Consider the following 23310-nt stretch of genomic DNA (forward strand, 5'->3'; position numbering starts at 1 on the left):
ATTAATTTAAAATTAATCTAATAATCTAACCCACGAGGCCCACAACCCACATGTCCGGCCGTTTTACTATGTCTAGTTCATACTTAATAAAAAAATTAATACGAAAATTGTTCGAACTTCATTAACTATCAATGTTGATTATTGAATAGTCCAATGTTGAATTTATTTTTTTTTTACCTTTTTCCTATTTAGTTCTTTTATATGTTAAATGCGATTGGTTCATCCGTCGCCCTCCTTTCTTGAATTTTGTCAGTGCGAGTGCTGCAGAGTATTTATTTCCTTCGCGTTTTGCTTCGGGTTGTTTGACAATATATGTTATTACACAATTTTAACCTTCGATATAATAAAAGGTTGTTGGTTAAATCAATTAACGCTAGTATTTGGTAAAATAGCTGGTTGAAATAACTTATTATTATAAATAAGTTGTTTTTGAACAAGGTGTTCATAACAACGAGTTTAAAATAAGCATCGGGTTCAAAATCAACTGGTCAAACCAGTTAATAAAATCAGCTGGTCAAATCAACCACTGTAATCAGCTACCAACTATCAGCCGTTTGTCAAAAAAACCCATTATATTTAACATGACTTTTCACTTTATTTTTTTATTTTTTTAATTGTTTTATGTATCAAATTTACAAGTTTATATCATATGGCAAATTTATTTTGACTGCATTCAGTATTGAATTGATTTTTTTCAATCATATGGCTGTGCTTTTAGTTTGAATTCCTATTATATATTAATTGTTTTTTTATAGTTTGTCGTTATAGAAGTATAATTTTTGACCAACTAATTTAATTATAGTATATAATAATTTATTTACTGTAAGTGACTCATTTGCTTCTGCACATTATAAATTTATTAATTTTATCTTTAATATCTCTAATGATAATTTAATATTTATACACTTAACTATTCTCTATCTGTTTAAAATACAATCTTATCAAAATACATCTAACTATAGGTGGTGTTATCAGAATACTACACTTTATTTGAAAATTTTCGTGGCACGCAATTTACGAATATATTTAATGTCGATTTTAACTCGTTATATAATGTTTTCTTTTTTAAAATATCCAACAAAAAGTAATCATTTCGACCAAATTTTTGAGAGACACGTGATTGTGATGTCTATATTCTGATAATATTCTTTACAATGGGTTAAAACGATGTTAAATATTTTTTAATTAGTGTACCAAAAACATAAATAAATAAGAAAGGTAAATACTCAATCTCTCATTTTTCAGTGGCACAAATCAAAAAGTATATTACGCTATTTTAACACATCATAATGGGTTTTGAAAAAATAAACATAGTGATTTCATGTATCTCAAGAAATTGGTTAAAATGAATACTTATCACTTACAAGAGCGATCACATTGATCGTTCTTTCAGTTAAAATGCGTTGAATTAATGTTAATTTAAATAGGAGAGTAAAAACTCATTTGGGTTAAAAATATTTTTCTTGTCTTGATAAAAAAATTTGTATTTATTTTATTTATAAGAGTTGAAAATTAATATAAAAAAGGAATAGGAAAGGTTAAATGAAGAACAAAGTTAACATAAACTTACAGGTAACTAGTCATAAAGTATGTTTAAAGTTAATACACTCTGTATACTTGCGGTAATTAACGATAATAGGGTGTATTTTGAGATGAAGGAAAATAGTTGTGTGTATTAATAATCAATTCTCCTACATCCCTAATTACGTATGAGTAAAAATTATATAAAGTTGATATTAATAAAATTTAATTGAAACGAATCAAACAAGTTGATTTGACTATTTATGTATTCAATGATTATAAAATTAAAGAAAGTAGTGTACCGTTTGAAAAATAAGTCAAATGTGATCTCACATTGGAGAATTGGAGAGATGTGAACTAATATATACATTTGATGGGATATTTCTAGCTCCTAACACCAATTAGTTGTAAGATAGAACCTCATTGAGTTTATGTGCAGTACTTAAATTCTCTATTCATGCGGATCTTAGGATGTACAAGTTCAACCACAAATTTATCACATTATCTAATAATAAAAATGATTTAAATAGGTCCCACAAACCAAAATAACGGTAAACGAGTTATACAAAATAGAGTATTACTTCCTCCATTTTTATTACTTGCACCCAAACACCTTTTTACGCTTTTTTCAATGTTTAATATTTAGAATTATACACAACTAAAAATTATAAAAATTTTATATATATTATAAAAATATAAATTAAGAAAAATAAAATAAAATCTCACATAATTTTGTTTTTTCTCGTTTACTAGATTTGGGTGCTACTAAAAAACGGTGCAAGAATTATTTTGTTATAATTTGCTTGCAGATTACATAACGCAATCCGTCAAACAAGGTTGGCAGTCAACGAAACTTCACATTTTACTTAGTATACTGTTCTAATAAGTACTATAATGTTTGACTAACTGATTTTGGAGTATTGTTATTCTTTGTCTTCCTGAATTGCTTGACTCTCATTGGAAATATAAATAACAGTGCACTTTCTTCCCATTTTCAACAAGTTTACCAAATAACAAACACTGAAGTCTAATTCACCTTCTAAAAACATAATAATTTAAAGATGGATCAAATGTGGATAATAACACTTGTTTTGGGGCTATTGCCGGAGGTGGGTTGGGTGATTTGGTGGTGGAATGAGATTTGATATATTTGGCCTATTCTATCTAACTACGTCGTGCTAATTCTGATACCAAATTCACTTTACCACCTGACTACTTGGGTCTTCTTTTTTTCGACGAGACACTTCTGTTTCAATGGTTTTTCAATATTGTTCCCCGATCCGATGATTTTATCAAATCAAGAATCGAAAAGTAAGTCATTCATCATCATGATCATCAATTATTTTACTTTTTATTCTTTATGTATATGTATTATATAAAAAAAAATCAACGACATTGTTGATTTGAATCGTTTCAATACGTATTCTTATAAAAATTTGAATATAATTAAAACTCGATGGTATATTACAGGTATGGTGGGGTTTACAGAATACATTTATATGGATCTTCGAGTATAATAGTGTGTGATTCTTCTATTTGCAAACATATTCTGAACTTAAACGAGAATTTCAAGGCTGAATGGCCAACCAATAAAGTGTTAGGACGATATCAATCAAAGGGGAACGTCATGATATTGATTGTGAATTGCTTCTCGTGCCCAGATGCACTTGCTTGGGTTATGCTCAAAGTCCAACCTTGTATAATTTCTACCCTTCAATCATGGTCTCAAAGATCTTCAATCAAAACTTTCTATGATCTTAAGAAGGTATACCTCCCATCCTTTTTGTCAGACATAAATTTATGTACATAATAATTATGCATGGTTTAATTAGCTAACATCATTTTCCTCCATCTATAGCTTATAATCAATTACAGGTAACACTTGACTGCACTTTACGATATGTTGTTCGTTTTGAGTATGACACTCATCAAATTAAAGATCTTGTTAAAGCATATGAGGGTTTAAACTTGGATTTTAGGGCCACACCATTACATACATAAGAAGACCATTAATTCCCAGATCATAAAAGAGGACCATTAATTCCCAGTATTAGAAGAAAAGATGCTAATAATAATAATAGCATTGGAAATGGGAAGACTCAACAACAACAATTTCTCAAGGGGAGATGCTGAATTTCTTCATTACCAATAATGCAAGAATCAACTAATTTTAAGTCTTTCTTTCATCGTTTTTTTTAGTTACTTAGTTAGTTAGTTAGTTTCAACAACTTTATAGTTAGTTAGTTAGTTAGTGATGATCAAGTGTTTGATAGGTATTATTTCTTTTTAATAATGCCTGCAAATAAGTAATGATCAATTTACTCAATAATGCATATTAATGCTTGCATACTATCGTTCTTTTTTGTAATAGAATGCAACTCTACCTAATAATAATACAAGTTATTTGATCATCTTTTCATATATTGAATATATTTTGATGATCTTTTGTCATGTGGGATTAGCGATCCATTTTGGGCTATAATTTTTAATTTTGTTATGTAAGTAATTTGTTGCCGATAATTGTTTTTGACGTATGTTGTTGTTGTTAGAGTACATAATATATTCCGAGATCTCAGCCATTAGCTTAAGTTTTTAGTTGAGTTAGTTCTTTTACAGTTAAGTAGATAATTATTGCGTGAGTTAACCAAAACAATTTCTTTAATTTGTTACTACTATATGAGTTAGATAGGTAGCGTACCTCTAAATTTTACATATATATGTATTATAACAACTGATGAATTTATCAATCATTATCGCACAAACCTATTTCATTTGATAAAAAAAACTCTCACTAGCTATTTTGGATAAACTGGATAAAGAACTCAAGAAGTGGGATCAAGAACTATTCGAGTAATGTAATTGTGAATATTCATTTGTACTTGTTGATTTTTCAGTTATATATTATTAATTATATATTTCCTTTGTTTCTTTTCAGTCTCATTTGCTTTTTTGGTACTATTTATCAGTCATTCTTAATTTGTAATTTATTCTTAATCTATAAATTTAAATATAGTCAAATGGGATCTTGTTTGATTTATTTCAACATTAAGTGTGTTGATGATATCTATTTTTTATTATTTTAAATTATTTAAATTATGCATAACTAGAGATAAACATTGAATTAGTATATTAGCTAATGTGCAAAAAGCAAATGAGACGTTTAAAAAGGAACAGAGAGAGTATTATTAGCTTGTTTTTCATTGTGGTTCGGAGTATAATAATAATTTATTGTTTGACTGTTATCAAATCTTCATCACATGCACATTGAAGCCTTTTTCTGGGGTTTGACTCACAAGAGTGTGATAGTTTTGTGGGTGTGAAGTGTGCTGGACATAGCTAGAATTGATCATTTGAGTAATTGGATTAATATTGAGTTAAATATTTTGGGTCGGTTTAAAATCGAGTCTTGAATCCATATTGGTTTTGACATAACTGCTAATCTCTTTTATATATCAGATTAAATCGGATTTGAATATAAGGACCGGTGGACAATTTTGAAAACAAACTCTCTATAATTAGATAGGCTCTATGGAATAAGCTTAAGTTTGAGAGCACTTGCAGATTTTATTATATCTAAACTATGATGAAGGGATGAGTAAGATCCTCAACTTCTAAAAAATTTATGTGAAGTAACCAATCTGTAAAACTTATTGAGTTACTCCTCATGAATATCTTAATGTTACTTCTATGGTATTTGCAATGTAAGGATTTTGGACTTTTTCATGATGAGAAAAGGTGTTGAAGGATGAAGAACAACAGAGTATGCACATACACATGTAAAAAATCAATATAAATAGTGTCTTGAACACCTCCTACTCATAAATAATTGTATTTCATTAACTATTCAACAATCATACAAACTAATTAAAAGAGTTGTCAAATTCCACATTGAACTCTTTTAATTAGTTTGACAGATGTCAGTATTTAAGTGGTGTTTTACTCTCTAGGTGTTATTTGGCAACTGCATGTGTTTCTACAAGTTTTGGCAACTTTAGCAATTTAATTTTGAATTAATATCTTTTCAAAAACTAACACGCTTTTAAATTGATATTGTGTTTGTTGGATCAAGAGCTAATTTCGACAATATTGATGATAACTTGAGCATCTCGTAGCTCATGCCATGTCTTGCACACTTGACAGTGGTGCGAAGTGTGCCATGGGAAGTGGAGTGCTAAGGTTTGGTTTACTTGATCAAGTGTTCGATGATGATGAATTGAGGAGGTTTGTTCAAGGGAAGCATAGCATGGGATGGACAAGCAAGTCACTCGAGAAAAGAGGCCGGAATCTGAGTTGCTCGACAGGTCGAGCATGGTCAGCTCGGTCGAGCTACAAAACAGACTGGTTGAGCTCGAGCTGCTCGATTGAGCGACATTCAGCAAATTATTTTGCGGCTTTTTGTTTTATGTGCGGTTTTTTGTGGGCTTTTAAACCTTTTGTCCTAGTTTATTCTCATGTGTTTTATGACTATATAAGAAGTCTTAGAGCATTATTAGGGTACAATGAGAGGAAAATGCAAGATTGAAAGCTAGGGTTCACACCGTAAGAGCTCTTCATCCTTGTTTATGCATATTGTGTGAGATTGTGTTAAAGGTTCAGTCTTTTGCTTTGAGAGGGTGTTCTTGAAACTTGTAAGGTGAGTCATTAATATATTATTGCGTATATTAATGATAAGATACCTCATTATTGTGTGCTTTGTCTTCTATATTGTTGTACTCTGTTTTTGGTGTTTACTTTGCATTTGTTTGTTGGTTGTTTCTTCACCATTGCCATAGCCCATTCACAATAGTGTTAACATGTGATTTTACGATTTTGGCAACTTTGGTCATTCAGTTCTCAATTAATATTATTTCAAATAACTGACAAGCATTTAAATTGACACTGGGTTAACAGTCTATTTAGAGATATTGGCCTATTCAACATAAAAAATATTACAAACTTCAAATTTTGATACTATCATAAATTGAGCACCTATTTAAAGAAATTATAAATGCAAATTTGATAATAATTGCTGTAATTTTTGATAGTCTTTAAAATAATTGATATAAAAAAGAAGTCAAAGAATATTTCATTATTAGAAAGAAATTATTTGTGAGATAGTAATAATACAGTATAAAATATCTTGAAATTAACAAAGATGAAATCAGAAGAATATTCCAAAATATTTGTCATTGCCTAATTTTTAATAAGAGCAAATTATACATATAAAACTCTTCTTTTCTCAAAAACAGTTGCCAATTCATATACCATTACACATTATGTAACTCTTAGTAAGAATTATGTGGGTTTGAGTTTTTTTGTTAGATTAAATATTCAAAAATGAGTATAAATTATCTAAATGAAATAGATTGAGACACATGGAAAATAAAAGCCAAAGTAACACATATGTGGAATTATATATGAATTTCGGCAAAATCTTTTTTTTTTCATCTTATCCTAACAGATGAAAAGGTATATTATTTTTTGAATTCTTTTCATTTCATTCTTTTCACATAAATGTAATATTTTTTTATAATATTATAAATGTAACAAATGTAATATTTTTCTATAATTTATTAATTATCAAGCAATGCAACCTCAATAATGGCAACCGCTGAAAAAGCCTCACAAACAACACAATGCAACCTCAATAATTTCTATAAAAATTAGCGGAAGCTTATACAACTTTGTGCCATTCACTGATATGATGATAAATTTCTTTGGGTAATTATTAATATTTTCTTAAATTTAGTAATTTACAACAGGCAATAACTTGAAAAATAACAAGTTCTTATATTTTTTAGATATTATTGATGAAATTGTTCACTATAAAGATTATGATCAGAACTCTCAGAAGAAATCAATTTGATGGATCTAGAGTAAGCTTTTTCAATTAAATTAAATATTCATATGTAAAAGCACAAAATTAACAATTTAATAAAATTATACAGAGGCATTAAGATTGATTTTTTTTTCAAATATAGATATTTAAGCTTTATTAATAAATTTTTTTGATTACATATATATGTTTTGCATTATTGTATATTTCTAAATTTTTATTATCAAATTGTTAAATATTGAAATTTGAAATTTGATAACGATAATATATAATTTAATCTTTATTTATAAATCTAAATTTTTATATGTCGACAGTTAAAAATCTGTACATTACACGAGTTTCTATACCAGTTCATTAATATTTTCTCTCACCATTAAAAGCTCACCCACTAAAGCTTCCAACCTCATTCTAGAGTTAAAATATCCCTCTCTAACTTGATTGTTCAAGGCACGTACCCTGTTGCAGCACTATGATAATCACACCACAACTTCACTCTTGCATTCCCGTCATCCTCATCAACGATGTAATTGGCTACGGAACGAGCAGCATTATGATTAAAATCACCTCCAATATTAAGTGATATGTCTCTTACTTTAACGGTAACGGTCCGTTTGGTATGTGGTATCAAACGGTGGGAATGAGAATGAAAATTAGTGTTATCTTGGTTGAAAAATCTCTTGGCTTTCTTAATGGTCATACTTGTCCAACTTCAATCATCTCATTTTCTTCATAAATTCTATTTTAACGCATTAGTATTGGGAGACATGGTATTATGTTAGAATATATAGCATATCTTGGGGCCTACCATCAGCTTAAGCTTTTGGTTGAGTTGTTTCTTTGATATAGTACAGAAGCCAGTGTGACAAGAGGTCAAAGGTTCGAATCTCAACCACCCTTCATTTAAAGTGAAATATTTCGCACCAGATATGAGGAGGGTCTGTGTTGTATTAAGACTTCTTCTCGTGTGAAGGGGAGTGTTAGAGTATATAACATATCTTGGGGTCTTAACCATCCGCTTAAACTTTTGGTTGAGTTGGTTCCTTAACATATTAGGTGGTAATGGAAATTTATAAACAAAAAAACCTTTTTGTGATTAAAGTTTTATTATCATGAGAAGACATAAAATTTTACCTTATAAATTATTCTCATTACCACTAGTTAGTACTATTAACCAAACAAACTATTAGTGTGCAAGTCACAACTAAGCACACATATATCCACAGGTTAAATCCCTCATATATCTTCTACCCACTGTGACATCCCTTCATCATTTGAACATCATAAGATGCCTTCATCGTTTCCTCACCAGTTTTTGTTCCTCCATTGATCTTATTCGCTTTTGTTCAACTTTGAAAACTCATCTTCTTATTATAGGCAAAATGAGCAATAACGACCTTAATGATTGGGCTAGCAACTATTTAATGAATAATTTGTCGAGTAGCAATGACAATAATGACGACAATAACGAAGACAACAGTAACCGAGTTGACGTGAGTAATGAAGATACTCCTAGTGATTCCGTTCAAAATATGGATGAGGACGATGGAGACGATCCACGTCCGAATCTTCCATGGCTACCCGTCATAAACAAGTAAATCTTTTAATTATCTTATTATCATTAATATTTATTCAATATTAAAATTTCAATATTTACTAATTTTCTTAATTATTGTAAGATTTAATCCGATATCCGGAAATACGATTGCATCCAAAATAAGGGCTACCTTCAATCATAGGCAAGATGTCGAAGGTAGTACTTGGAAGGGTGTGACAAAACACACCAAAGATTTTTATTTTAATGAATTTAAGGTAAAATTATTATTTTGTTCTTTATTTTTAGACTTTGTTATGTATAAATTATTTTAAGTAATTTATTTGATGGAATATTTATTTATTTAGAAACAATACAAATGGGATCTTCGTCTCGAACATTTTGTTCGAAGGTCGTGGGAAAAAAAAGCGGCAAAGCGCTATTCGGATATGCTTTTCAAATGGCGTAAGACGTTGAAAAGCAAGCCCGAATTTAAACCTCCTTCCATCGATAATGAGACCTGGGCGCGATGGAAGGCAGATTGGGAACGCCCAGATAATAAAGCCGTTTCGGCTAGAAATTCCTCCAACAGACGTGGAGGAAAAGACAGAGCTGAAGCCACTCATATAGGTGGCTCAATCCCGCACGCCAAAACAATGCGGGATTTGGTAAGTATTTTGTCAATTAAGTATTATTATATTGAATTTTTTTCTTATCTTTTCTTAGTTTTAAGTCGTTTTTTTTTTAATTATTTGAGGAACAATCACAAGGTCAAAGACCCACGCCCTACGAAATATTTACACGAACGCATGGGGTCTTTGACAATGACACAGGAGATTGTTCCCAATGGACAAATAGCAAGTCACAAAAAGTTAATGTAATAATTATTAAACTTGTTGATTTATTTATTTTTAGTATCAATTAATATTTAGTTTATTAGTAATTGATTTATTTTTTTTATTGTAGGATGAATATCGTTCTTTGATGGAGGAGCATCCAACTCGCGACCCAAGTAAAGTTTGGTTGGATGCAATAAAAAACGTAGAAAGCGGGTCAAATAAAAAATACAAAAAAAGCAAAGAGGTTTTTGGGGTTGGTTCCGCCTCTCAGTTTATTTATCCTCCCGAGCCAACGGATATTCCGTCTTCTCAGCCTGCACCACCTGATTATGACGCCATTATACAACAAAGGTTTGCGGACTTAGAAGCCCGGCAAATGGAGTTTAATAATCAATTATGGGAAGCGATTCGAAGAGGAAATGCTCAGACAGCCTATGAGAATCATCAAAGGATGACTGAACAATTAGCACGAGAACGAGAACAATTTACGAAATTCCTTGAATCGCATTTCAATTTAAATCAACCCCCTCCTCCACCTCCTCAATGAATGATTAAAAATATTTGTAATTTTTGTGACTTTGTAAATAAACTTTAGATTTATATATAATATTTTGAGTTTTTTCATTTTAATATTTTTGTTTTATGTGTTTATATTTTTATTTTATAATTATAAATAATATAAAATATATATAATAATATTCATTTTAACAATAATAATAATATTTATAACAATAACAGTAGTAATAATAATAATAATAATAATATTAATAAAAATAATAATAATACTAATAATGATAATAATAATAATAATAATAATAATAATAATAATAATAATAAAAAATTCCAGCACGCAAAGGTAATTAATGCCAGCGACGGCCTAGCGACGGACACGTGGTCGCTAAGCTGTAAAGTCAAACAGATTAGTCTTATCAATGCAGGCAGCAGTGGCGACGGCCCGGTTGGTCGCCCATGTCAGAGCTCCATTGGCGACATCTTGTTTCCTCGCCCTTTCGTCGCTAGCTTATTACATTTTGGGCGATGGAAATATTCGTCGCTCTCTTGTCGCCTTGGAAACCGGCGAGGAAAGGGCGTCCACCTTGGGATTAGCGACGAAGTGAATAGCGACCACCGTATAAGCCGTCGCCCGCTCGTCGCCAACCCTACTTTTTGACCATTTAGCTATTAAATGGCGACGAAAACGTCTGTCGCCAATTTGTTAGTTTTTTGTAGTGCTTCGACATTGAGTTTTCTTACGATAACGCCTGATTTTACACAACACGGGTAGTCTTCATAAATTAAATATCACCCGAGCTCTGTTTCCACATGTTTCTACTAATCTAGATGCATTGTTCACACATGAAAATCAGGTTAGTCTAATGATGCATTAAGTTAATTTTTAATATTTTTAATCATATAAAATAAAAAATATAAAGAGTAAATATTTATTATTTTTGAATTGAGACGACAATAAGATTTAATTTGACTATGTTTTAACTTATACATTAAAAACTAAATACAAACTAATGAGATAAATGAATGATTAAAAAATTCTAACGTTGTAACTATTTGTTTGAGATGAATGATTTGCCTAAATAATGTTGGAAAAATAAAAAATTCTCAATTTGGGATTCACCAATATTTATTTCCAAACTAGTGTTCATTAAGAAAAAAATTAATTTGGGATTTTTTAAATTTGTTTATGCATATATTTGTTTGACAAAACAGCTTTATCCTCTTGCAGGTTTGGAATTACCAAACCAAAAAAATGTAGCTTAGTAAAACTATTTTATTATATATGAACACTATTTTGGGAATTATGTTTTAAAGAATACCAATGCTGAAATTTTTTTATTTTTCAACTCCAATTAGGCTAATCACTCGTTTGAGATAGAAAAAGTATATACTAAATCAATAAACGTAAATTTAATATTTGATTATGAAAGTAAATTGTTTTTGCTAATAACCTAGTTTTTTAAATATCAAAATTATTCTTGATGTTATGATTTGGTTTTGTTTATGACCCGGGTAACTAAACGTCCCTATCATATTTTATTAGTATTAGTATACTAGTCCGTCATTTTTGATTTGCATCAAAGAAGAATTGAGTTATTTTTAAGAAAATGATAATAAATAAAGAGCGATAATGAATTGTATTGATAAAACTAAAAGAGATTTAAAATATATTGATGAGATTAAAAAAAAAGGGGATGAGTTATTGACTAAAAATAAAAATGATTCAAATTAAGTAAGACAGACCAAAATGGAAAATAGTGCAAATTTAATGGGACGGAGAAAGTAATATTTATGAAATTCTTGAGTTTTAGGATAATGTAATTAATATTAGAATAATAATTTTTTATAATAATCAGGCTGAAATTGTTGTCATAAGATTTCAATTTGGAGTGAAATCTGAGATTAATTTTTTGGATTAAGTACACTAATTCTTATCTAATATGATTATTAATATCCACTATTTTTATTTTATGATGATCGATGTTAGTTAAGACTTCTGGTGGATCCCCGAACACCCTAGTTTGTATGAAATCCAGTCTAGTTAGTATACTGGGTTTATCTGCCACCCATTTTATTAAATCTAATTTTGCATAAATATATATTCTCATATTATGGATCGGAAACCATTTTTAGAAGTTTATTGTTTTCAGTGTATGACCTAAATTTACCCTAAGACTAATATTAAAATAATTCAACTTAAAATATTATCTTTAATATATGATCATATAGGATAAAGCGCGATCATAAATATAGCCCAAAATTGAAATTATATAAATAAAACATATTTCTGAAATCTTGTTAAGATTGAAGCCATCTTGAAATTCAATAAAAGATTATAATTTATGTTTCACAAAAGAAAAAAATATTTTTCATTGATATTACTATAATTAGTAATAAATTCAAGGTTATGTATGGTTTAGTGTACACTAAATTAGTGTGTATTAGTTTTAGACTTAGAGAGTATGATTTATTCTATTATTGAGTAGGCTAAAGGAAGGTGATGATAATGTAGAATAGATAACATACCATTTTGAAGTGCGCAGGATAAACTATTCTAATTTAACTCTATTTTAGACTTATCTTTAAAACAAAAGTTGTACGTATTGATCACTTTAATAGGGATGGTCATGCGTTGGGTCTAAATCTAATCCTAACGGATTTAGATTTATTAATTTTTTGTGGACACATATTCAGACTTGGACTTTTAGAATCTGAAAATTTTAATTTAAAACTGAATTTAAAGTCGCCGGAGATGAGTCTAAGGTCCTAAATGGATCTTGATTACCACAATGAGTATAAATTTTACTTAAATATTTTTACATTTTAAAGCTTTATTAATTCTACAATGAATCTATAAATTGTACTCTCTCTGTTTTTATTTGTTCTTCCCATTCACTTTTTACGCCGATCCCAATGCAAATTTAAATTAAAATAATTTTAATTGTGAGTTTTTAAAGTTATAAAAAATTGATATTCAAAAAATATTTATTGAGACCAATCTATCAAGATCCCACATGAATATGTCTTTTTATATAGATCGATTTAAAATTATAATCAAAATAGAACATATAAAAACGAAAGAAATTTATAAATCTAAATTGAATTCAAATAAATATACAAACTATAAGCATATAGATGCTTAAAACACATTAACGTCAAACAAATTTTTTGAAGAAAACATCAAACAAATTAAATACAACTTAAATATTCACTATACGTCTCTTCTTTAGGTTTTCAACATTGTCATTGTCTTTGACAAAAAATCATCAAAATTTACTAGTTTCTGCCTTAAGATATTTTCACGAATTTTAAATAAACTCAACTATTTTATCCATTTTATTTTGTTTGTTAATTTTGAAATTTATAATGTGAGAAATTTTAATATATTTTTTCATTGCTTTATAGAAGTTAAATATCTATTTATACAGTTTTCTTAGATTTTATATATATATATATATATATATATATATATATATATATATATATATATATATATATATATATATATATATAGAGAGAGAGAGAAAATTTTCAATATTTTTTAAGGATATATCATCATCATCCTACTCAATATATCCCGCTCATAGACAACTAAGGCCAGGGTCTGGGGAGGGAAAAACGGCGGCAACTTATACACATAAAGGAGAGCGCGACCAAAGGAGTCCCCGGCTCGAGGAAGATAAAGAGACGTGATTACACATTACGGCTATTGGTACTATTTATCGTTTAGGCTTATTTTATTTGTTGCAACTTGCACCTAATGTATACGCAAAAATATAGTCACGTACGATCTTATTTAAATCGTTTAATCGTATTATATGATGGTTTGACATTTGTGTAAACTCAATTCTTATTTTTCGCCACCCTTTTCATTTTATCGCCATCCTCCCAATGAAATTACAAATTTTCCCCTGGACTTAAAACTTGATTAACAAATGTAAATCGCACTTAATAACACTATTATCACTTTAAAAACATTAAATTTAAAGTTTGAACGTAATCCCGAACATTTTTATCGCGACTCTATACATATTGAATTTTCAGAGGCGTCCTTCTAGTATATATACGAATTCAAACACGGTACTATCTCTCTAAAAACTGTAACATCTCTCTAAAACTCTCTAAAAACACTACGTTAACTTAAACAAGCTAAAAGTGTACATCGAACAACAATGGCATACCAAAATGAGTATGATAATGATTCAGTAAGTAATTAATCGATTCGAAATTTTTCAAAAAAAAAAAAGTTTTCCAAAAGGTCCAGTCGCACAAAATGTGCCACCAGACATGGGTAGAGTCGCACTTTTTGTGCGACTCTACCTAGGTCTGGTCGCACATTTTGTGCGACTGGACCTTCTGGATTTTTTTTTTTGAAAAATTAATTCTTTTTATATATTATAATTATTTTTTAAGTTATTATTATTTATTAAATATTATAATAAATTATTTTATTTACACATATATTTATATATTTTTTGTGTTTACTTAAATTATTTATTTATGATATTTTAATTTATTATATTTTATATATGTATTTTATTACTAAAATTTTTTTATTTCATATTTTTGTATTGATATTGTTAATATATTGAAATTTGAATTATTAAACTAATTGATATTGTTAATAAATTAAATAGTTTAATCTTTTAATTATTATGAATACTTTTATATTTGCAGGACTTTGAAAACTTAGAGGATAATGTAGACTGCTCTGATAGATTCGTTAATGATAGAGAATTTGATTTTGTAGATGATTTACATGCTTGAGCCGATGAGATAGCACTAAGAATTGGTTTTCAATTTACACGTGCTTCATATAAACAAAAGGAAGGACGTTCTAGAATTAATTTTTACTTAAGATGTCACCGCTATGGTAATATAAGGGGTGATTTGCATAACTTAGACAATGCTGCCCGACCTGGTTCCAAAAGTAGGGCTTGTGGGTGTAAATTTATGATTTTAGGAAGTAATCGTAAACCAAGGGAAATACCTTGGACGGTAAGAGTGTTTCCTGGTGAAAAAGGAAGACATAACCACTCGTTCTTGGTGTACAAAGATGGTCAAATAAGAGTAAATAGAATGACTGTCGATATTAGGCAGCACATACGAGATCTCAGTGCAATTGGCATGCAACCAACGTTTATAATGACTTCAATTAGAAGGAATTTTCCTGATTTTTTTGCTAGTATGAATCAAATTTATAATGTAAAACAGTCAATAAGGAAAGAAGAGATGGATGGTAGGACTCTTCTTCAACACTCTCTATTAGAAGGAATTTTCCTGGCTTTTTTCCTAGTATCATCGTCACCTGAGCCAACCGTATCACTGCGCAGGCTAGTCCGGCGCTCAAAGAGACTACGCACATTGTCTAGGGTACTCGAATGTTGGGCCTGACTATGTCTGGCCGCCTGTTCCTGCCTGGCTCGCCTTGCAGACCCCGTAACCCCCCTCTCAGTAATCTTGGCTTAGAACTATTGCCGCTCAATAACCCTCTAAAAAAGCCTTTTCCTTTTCCTTGATTTCCAACCATTACTATAATTTTCATATTTTAATAAACTATTATTAAAAATTAAAAGTATAAAAAAATACATTAAGTTATATTCATTTTAATTATACTTACAATATTAATTTCATTTAAGTAAATTTAATAAACACTTACAATCATATAAATTATTAACAACTAAAATAATACACACATATAAACAAATAAATAATTATTATATTAATAAATAATTAAACAACTAAAATTTAATTAACAACTAAAATATAAAATTTTATTAACAATTATTATATGAAAAATTAATTAACAACGAAATTTTAATTAATATATTATTATTATATTAAAAAATAATTAAACATTTAAATAAATTATTTAAATTTAAAACTAATTATTATAATAACATTATCATAATATAATAATATATTAAAATAACATAATTTATTACAACATTTATTAAATAACAATAACTTAAAAATAAATTAATTAAACAAAATAAATAATATAATTCGAAATTCAAAAAAAAAAAATTTAAAAAAAAATACCAGTCGCACAATGAGTGCGACTGTACCTAGGTCGAGTCGTACAAAAAGTGCGACTCGACCTAGGTACAGTCGCACTTTTTGTGCGACTGGTATTATTTATTTTTTTTTTTGAATTTCGAATTACTATATTATTATTATATTAATAAATAATTAAACATTTAAATATATTATTTAAATTGAAAACTAATTATTATAACAACATTATCATAATATAATAATATATTAAAATAAAATAATTTAATACAACATTTATTAAATAACAATAACTTAAAAAATAAATTAATTAAACAAAAGAAATTTTATAATTTGAAATTCAAAAAAAAAAAATTATCCCTGTCGCACATTGTTCGACTGGTATTATGTGCGACTGGTATTTTTTTTTTTTTTTTTGAATTTCGAATTACTTTAAAATAGAAATTACCTCGAGTTTTTGTTAACGACTTCGATTCCAAAGCTTTAGCTCCGATTAATTTTATGTGTAGATTTTGTGTTTTTGGAAGTGATAAGAGTGTTATTGAGTGAGTTTGAAGCATTTTATAGAGGTTTTAAAATTTTTAAGTCCAAGGGCATTTTCATCATTTTATTAGGGGGTGACGATAATATGAAAAAGGTGACGATATATAATAATACCCTTGTGTAAAATGCAAATATAACTAAATGGAAGGATGGAGTACAATTAGGGTTGTTTAAATCTAACTCGACCCGAAAATCCGACCCGAAATCGAAAATTATTCGACCCGAAAAAATGTTAATTTTTTAGGTTTACCGAACCAGCATTATTCGAACCGATACTGAACTTCGAACCTTTTGATAACTGAAAAGGGAAAATTTGAACTCAAACTGCAGACGAATTTTATAACGGACATATAAACGTTAACCGATATTACCCGAACTCAACAGTGATCGACCCGAGTCAAATCCAACCTGAATTATCCACGTAACCGAATGCAACTTGACTAAAACCGATTAAGATCGAACTGTTTTTAACCCGAACTGATACAAACCCGAACCGATTATTAATCGAACTGTTATAAATTCGAATCAATTTTTCACCTAATTTCAGCAAATTAGGTCCAATTTCAGTTTTTTAATTATGATTTTTTGAATATTTGAAAACTAATTTCTAATATTAAAACATTGTAAACAAGATTATCCATAAATAAATAAGATTCCCCATGATATTGATATCAATTATAAACCAATAAGCACATTACAAAAACCTTAGAAACATACTGAAGTGGAACAATACAAAAACTTAGATGTTTTTTCAACACTTCAATCTAGACTTATCTTGCTTTCTATTGCTTTCTATTTACTCTTATGAGAAAAATAATGAAGGGCTAAGTTGTCCGTAACCGATTACTCGAAAAATAAAGTTCGAACCCGATTTGTGCCCGAAAAAACCGAACTAATGTTAGACCGATGACAACCCGAGCTCGATTGACACGCGACTCGAATTTCAACCGATAACAAACCAGTTTGTACCCGATAATGCGAACAGCCGTTGTTAAACCGACCCGGAACTAACCGATCTGACCCGAGTATGACCCGTTGTTGCATACAACCAAAAATTTACCAATTCGAAATCCGACCGAGCCGAATTACCCCCGTCCGAAACCGACTCGATGACCCAAATGAACACCTCTAACTACAATACATACGGCAAGTCAAGTACTACATTGACAGAATAAGCAATATTCAAACTTAAAAGTTGGAAATTGCCCAATGACATTTAAAGACAATTCGTTCATTGATGAATAGTCAAATTGGAAAAAATGTTGCAACTTGAAATGCCAATAAATTACAAGGCGTGAAAGGGTTGATATAGAATTTTAGCTAATGCTCTGAACCTGTTCTATTTAAGTCTCTCATTAGAAATAATCTGAATATAAAATTACTTATAATAAAAATGAATTTTTTGAAAAATAAATTAAAAATAATCTGAATATAAAATTTAATTCAAAAATAAAATTTAAAAATTTAGAAACAAAAATAAAAAAATCAATCCTTAGGACATGTGTACACCTATATATGAGCAATGGTCATGTGTATAGCCTAAAGTAATATTCTGTTGAATGAAAATTAATTTTAAAGTTCATCCCAAACATATATAGTTGAAGTTCAACGTAATATACTATTTATATCTAAAATTAAATATTAATGTATATAAAGACACTTATATCAAAAATGATGGACAATACATTTCTTGTTGGAGAGGCTAAGGATGAAGAGTAGAGGTCCTACAATAATAACAACAAAGGCTTTTAATATTGTAAGATAATCTCACTTTTGTTTTTTTGTGTATTTAAAGCAGTAATATCTTTAAAACGTGCTTTGACTTATGTTCCATCATATCCTTTGACAATTTGACAATTACTTTTTCCATTCCATTATACTTGCTTGCTATTAAGTGTGACATGTTATGTGAGAAAATATCACTATCAGTAACAAGTATTATGGGTACTTTTACTATCGTTTTTTTACTTTTTAATTAATTTTTAAAATATTTTTTATCTTCAATATGTCTAAATACGCATTATACAAAGTACATAAAATATGTAAATTAGTTATTTAAGACGAACCTAATTAAATTTCACACATATATTATATATATATATATATATATATATATATATATATATATATATATATATATATATATATATGTATATATATATATATCTCAAAAGCCTTAGTCAAAAAATTTTTCTCATAAGTGTAATATAGCTTGTAAATAATGTAAACATCTGGTAAATATTATAGAGTACTCCATCCATTCTTAAAAGATTGTTTATTATGGATTTTTAACGCATATTAAGGAAAGTAAAATCTTTGTAGTAAGCGGGTATTATTTTAATTTAATAGTACTGTGAAGTAATGTTTGTATTGGTATTATGAAAGAGAAAAGACATTTTAATTAAAGATAAAACAAAGAAAAAAGGAAATAATCATTGTCATAAATTTAGAGAGAGAATCGTACATAATTAACAAAACAACAATCTGTTTTGGTTTCAAAGGAGGCTTTCCTATTTCGAAAAGTTTTGGAGGTTAATTCCAAAAAAGGGAGGGAACTACATAAAATCAAGGGAAAAAAAAAAAGCAATTCATTGGGCAATTACAATTAACATGGATTAACAATTTAATGGAAGCTAATGACTGATTACCAAAACAGAAACCAACTGGACTTTACAAATTCTGCTGATGATGTATATAAACACAATAGCTTCATCACAATACCTCCATAACTCTACATTTTATGAGCTTCAAAATACAGGAGTGCTTGAACACAGTAGCTTTAAAAATCAGTCAATGAATAGCTTCAAAACTGGAGTGTTGTTTCAACACAGTAGCTTCAAAAAAACTACATCATTGTCTTATTCATGGCTTTAGGAAGTGAAGACGAAATTGAGGGGGCATGATACTTTGGATCAAGCCAATATGATCCTCAATCAAGCTTAGAATCAGAGCAAGAACCGGCAGTGATGGCAAAGCAACAAGGAGAATAACAAGACAATCATCATAAGCCAAGGCTCAGCAGTGAGATGATGCATTTAATCTTTCAAGAGATGCTCTTATTGAGAACAAGTGATTCACTACCTCATGGGACTTTCAAAAGGATTGCTAAATAATATAGTTATCATCATAGGACCATAAGAAACTCATGGAAAAGGGCAATGCAATCAAAAGAAACAAACAAATCATGCATCACTGATTCAAAATACAAAAATTGTGGAAGGAAGAGAGTTGTGGTGCCTCCAAACATTCTAGAGTCCAAACCAATGGGCGACCGTACATGTATAAGAGATGCTGCAAGTTGTTTAGACTTGGCACCATCGACAGCTTGGAGGTTGATAAAAAGAGGAGAAATAAAGGCACATTCAAATCCACTTCACACGACGTTAACCGATGCTAATAAAAGTGAGAAGGGTGGAGTGAATTTTGAGTCTTATCCAATATACAAGGGAATGTTTGATTTCATTCACATAGATGAGAAATGGTTTTACCTAACCAAAAAAACTCAACGAGTTTACCTTGCACACAAAGAGAAGATCTCGTACAGGGCAGCAAAGTCAATTGAGTTCATACCGAAGGTCATGTTCCTAGGGGTAGTTGCTAGGCCAAGATGGAGTCCACATGGTCAATGCACTTTTGATGAGAAAATAGGTATTTTTCCCTTCATTAACTGGGTGGCGGCCGTGAGGGACTCAAAGAATAAACCCAAGGGGTCAATTTAAATTTAGCCAACAAAATCAGTCACTCAAGATGTTTATAGGAACATGCTCATACAAAATCAACAAGCATCACAAACATTGGCAGAGAATGATGATGTGGCACAGACATCTGATGCAATGCACAAGCCTATGATCAAGCAATTGAAAAGACAAAAGGATGAACCATTGTGTGAACAAAGCCCCTCAGTTGTATTATGATTAATCATCATTATAAATGTTTCTTTAAGAATCTTAGGAGAAACAATTTTGCATAAACATTTTGAAATCAATGGTTAATGTACATGTTTGTTAGTGGCTTCATTTAATTAGTACACTATCAGTAAAAAAAAGCCCCTTGTTTCATCATAGAGGTTGTTAAACCTCTCATATTATAAACAATCATCACACAAGAATGAATGCCATTGAATATGCATATAACACAGTGAATTTAAAAGTTTAACAAAAGCTACTCAACCAAGAATTTAAAGTCACTTTTTCATATTATGAAATTTATAGAAACTCATGAACAAATATCATCATAGGGGCTTAACAAAACAAAAATTACACAGAATGTTCAACAGCAAACAGAAAACATAAACAAAGATCAACAGCAAACAGATTTCAAGCCCATAAGTCTTTTCCTTCCAACATCGAACAGAAAAAAAAAAACAAAGATCAATAGCAAACAAATAGCAAGTCATAAATCAGAAATCCCAAAGTCATACATCAGCAAACAATTTTCATAATTCTTCGAAAGTTCAAATGACATCCTACAGCCCAAAAGTCGAATTGTTCTCATGTAACATCCCTGAATTTTCGACCCTCTATAGGAACCAAAACCGTAAGGAAACGGAGGAATTTCGGGTGTCATATGTAAAATAAAATAAAAATAAAAATAAAGAAAAAGAAAATAAAAAAGGTAAAGTTTGATTGGTTTAATTAAAGGGATCATAGAAAAACTTCCAAACAAAATTGTGCGGAAATTTCGGCAGCATCTGCCTTAAAATCAGACGCACCAAAAGAAAATAAACGTGCACTAAAATATAATCAAAAAGAGGCAACATCGACTTGTAATAAACTATCACGGCGGAATGTTCATTGCCTAATCCTCTTTCGACATGCTAAGCATGGATCGTGGTCCCAAAGTAAACGCTTGAGTTTGAAGAAAGAAAAAGAACGTTAACTATTTACATCATACAAACCAAAAAAAACGCAGCGGAGATAACTTATACAAAAAAGAGGACATGTGCCTCAAACTCAAAACATAAACAACCTGAATGAAAATATACTATAGGTAAAGTCAAAACAATAAGATTATTGCACACTTCAAGACTCTTACTCATTCCCCCCGTATGCAATGCATAGAAGCTCCATCACCTGTAATGTCTATTCATGATGTCCCCGCTGCTCAACTTAAGATCATAGACTAACGCGTCATAGCAAGGCCATCAAAGACGAGCCATCAACTATGAAAACAAAAAATACACGTCAAAAAACTAACAACATGTTATATATGACCAACAATCAATATCCACATAACGAGATAAAGGAGGCATTCCACTATGTAAGTATTAACTCTAACTATTTCTCATTTCGATGAACTTCTCAATGCCTTCACCATTTCCTTCTCTTCTTTGATTTCATATATTCTCTTATGTGACAAGAGGCCACCATATTGGGGTTTGCAAGACCCATATGGCAACACCTCAGCCAAGGACGGTGACGACCATACTGGCGCCCAATGGCAAAGTATGATCATACCCCCGTACAGCGACCATATACAGATTATCCATGCCTCCGGGAACTAAACCAACTGGGGTACCAATCCAGTGGAGTCACAATAAACGACCAACTTAATATCTCATCAATAAAAGACTCATTCCTATTCATAAAACATAATTCAAAACTTATCTATAAGGAATCATTTTCATTCCATCTCATATAATTCAACATTCCACTCTCACGACATCAAAACCCATTCTCTACCATCTCTGCAAACCGATCCATACTTGAAACAATAACTTAATAATGTTTAATAGCAAATCATAGTCAACATAACTCATATAATATTGTTACGCAAAGAAAACATATTTAAGATGCATGCAAGAGTTAGCTACTGCATATACTTACCTGCAACTGCAAGATAATAAGTCGCAAAAATCACTTCGAAGGAGGTTCTTACCCCTCTCTATATGTCAAGTTGCTAGATTGTTGCTACTACATCGCTCTAATTGTTGATGATAAATTTCAAGAAAAAAACCTTTGGATAATATTTGACCTTATTAAGATGGGTTATAAAATGTTAAAACTCACATCGAGTTTTATATAACCATGATAAATATTTGCATGTAACATATATATTATTCAACTTATAAAGGAATAAAAAAAGTATTTTCTCATATAGTATATTGATAACTCCTAAAATAGCATCATAAAATAGCCTTAAGCGAATGAAAAGTGTTCAATTTCTATCAATTAATTAATATACATAGGTCATTCCCCCATATATATATATATATATATATATATATATATATATATATATATATATATATATATATATATATATATATATATATATATATATATATATATATATATTAGAATTTAAAAAGTTTTTGAAAAAATTTATAGGATCAAAATTGTTTTAGTTATATTCATGTTAAATTTTTTTTATGTAAATTGATGCTTAAAATAGTAAATTATTTTATTTTGATGTTGTTAAATGCTAAAAATAATATCGATTGTTCATGAATAATTAAAAATTATGTTTAATAAATTATTTATTCTTTTCAAATAAAAATGCCTGTTTTGAAAAGTTCAACAAGTAAATTGGAG

At 29.5% G+C, this 23310-nt stretch overlaps 1 long non-coding RNA gene across 1 annotated transcript; it reads left to right on the forward strand.

The window, feature by feature from the left end:
- The first annotated feature begins 2526 nt into the window (after nt 1-2526).
- Nucleotides 2527-3915, forward strand: LOC130825200 (uncharacterized). Its single transcript, XR_009046859.1, has 3 exons — nt 2527-2832; nt 2992-3286; nt 3380-3915. It is a non-coding gene; the product is annotated as an uncharacterized LOC130825200 (long non-coding RNA).
- The last annotated feature ends 19395 nt before the right edge of the window (nt 3916-23310 follow it).

The sequence above is a fragment of the Amaranthus tricolor genome, chromosome 10, assembly GCF_026212465.1.
Source record: "Amaranthus tricolor cultivar Red isolate AtriRed21 chromosome 10, ASM2621246v1, whole genome shotgun sequence".
In the NCBI taxonomy this organism is placed as follows: domain Eukaryota; kingdom Viridiplantae; phylum Streptophyta; class Magnoliopsida; order Caryophyllales; family Amaranthaceae; genus Amaranthus; species Amaranthus tricolor.